The sequence below is a fragment of the Chiloscyllium punctatum genome, unplaced genomic scaffold (genome assembly GCF_047496795.1).
Source record: "Chiloscyllium punctatum isolate Juve2018m unplaced genomic scaffold, sChiPun1.3 scaffold_873, whole genome shotgun sequence".
Taxonomy (NCBI): Eukaryota; Metazoa; Chordata; class Chondrichthyes; order Orectolobiformes; family Hemiscylliidae; genus Chiloscyllium; species Chiloscyllium punctatum.
In genome coordinates, this window is record NW_027310607.1 from 57,501 (window position 1) to 59,192 (window position 1,692).

Genomic DNA, 1,692 nt, shown 5'->3' on the forward strand with positions numbered 1-1,692 from the left:
CGCGCTCCCCGGCGGGGGGATGGCGTCGAGCCTGACGAACGGAATGTGCAGGGTGGGGGGGAAAGGCCAAGCGCTCCGACGCCGGAGGGCTCCGGAGTCTGAACTTAGGGGGACAAAGAGGACGGGTCCTCTGCGACACCCCAGCCGCGCTCTCGCCAGCCAAGGCGAGTGCGATTGATTGCCAAACGACCCTCAGACAGGCGTGGCCCCGGGAAGAACCCGGGGCCGCAAAGTGCGTTCAAAGTGTCGATGATCAATGTGTCCTGCAATTCACATTAATTCTCGCAGCTAGCTGCGTTCGTCATCGACGCACGAGCCGAGTGATCCACCGTCAAGAGTTGTCTGAGTTTGTTTTAGGTCTCTCCCTCGCCAGAGGAAAGCGACCCGGACCGCACATACGCTCCCCACCTTGAGCTACAGCCACCTGCACGCCGGCGTGCGGGCGGAGCAGGGTGGCGTGAAGCGATGGGGAGCACCATCCTGGTGCGGCCCGCAGAAACATACGTCTATTGGGGGGAGGAGGACAGGGCGCCCAAGAGGCGATGCGTGCCCCAACGCACCGCAGCGACGGAGGCAGGATCACCGCCACCATGTCGCCCGCCTAGTATCACGAGGCGTGCAGCAGCTTTGCCCTAGGAAAAGCAGAGGCGGGAACGGGCACCGGCCATCGGTTCGGCAGCGTCACTGACGCGTGCACGTGGCGGCGTGTCGGCGAGCGGACTTCCTGCGAGGAGGCGGGGGCGGCACTCGCCCGAGCAGACGCCCGCCCGGCCCAGCCACCGCCGAGGTGGACTGGGAGTCGCGGCAACGGCTCGTCATACTCGTTCCCACACTCACAGCGCAGCTTGCCCGCAAGCCACCGACCACCGATCGACGCCAGGCGCCCCGACCGAGAGCGGGATCGCTCGTTCGCCCTGCTGGCAGTTCGCTGGGGATCACTACTGCACGGAGCTCGGAGACCGACGGGCGGCAACTCGAGAGTCTTTAAACCACCACCCCCATCCCGCAAGTGCAAAGAGGCTGTATACGCACAGACGGGTGAGGGGAATAGGTACCCCGTCGGGTTTGAAGGGAGCGTGACTAGATAGCAACGATGTAAACCCAGCCGATTTGGGAGCGAAAGACCGGCGCCTGCATCACCGGCTTCGTTTCCCGTGGCTGGAGAGTACACCGAAACCCTCCGTCTGTCGCGAGCTCCCGACGACGCGGTGCCGCCAAGCAGCAGGGCCGGACCTGGTGTGGCTCCCCTCGTCGATCACAGACCGGTCGGCACTACTGACGAGACGGTGGAACGGGCTTCGCCCCTTGTGACGAAGGGTGATGCGAACCCGCCCGCCCGCGTGCGTTCGGGGTGGACTCGGCAAACGGAGATTTGAAATCGGAAAGTGTCCTCCTGCCCCGCGCAGGTAGGCGCCCAACAGTTGTGGGGGGTTTGGCGGTGACCACGGCTGCAGGGCCTGCTACCCCGACGAGCTCTCCTGCTGGCCCCGAAACCACCCTCGCGAGACAAGTTGAAACGGAAACGGGCGTACCCCCAAGCCGACGATCCTTTCTTATTTGTTACTTTTTTTTTCACTTGCTCGAGTTGTGGGGATTTGGCGGTGACCACGGCTGCAGGGCCTGCTACCCCGACGAGCTCTCCTGCTGGCCCCGAAACCACCCTCGCGAGACAAGTTGAAACGGAAACGGGCG

The 1,692-nt window shown here is 64.3% G+C and overlaps 1 non-coding gene across 1 annotated transcript; it reads right to left on the reverse strand.

Annotated features, from left to right (window-relative positions):
- Positions 1–186: 186 nt before the first annotated feature.
- Positions 187–340, reverse strand: LOC140474200 (5.8S ribosomal RNA). Its single transcript, XR_011958910.1, has one exon. It is a non-coding gene; the product is annotated as a 5.8S ribosomal RNA (ribosomal RNA).
- Between the last annotated feature and the right edge of the window lie 1,352 nt (positions 341–1,692).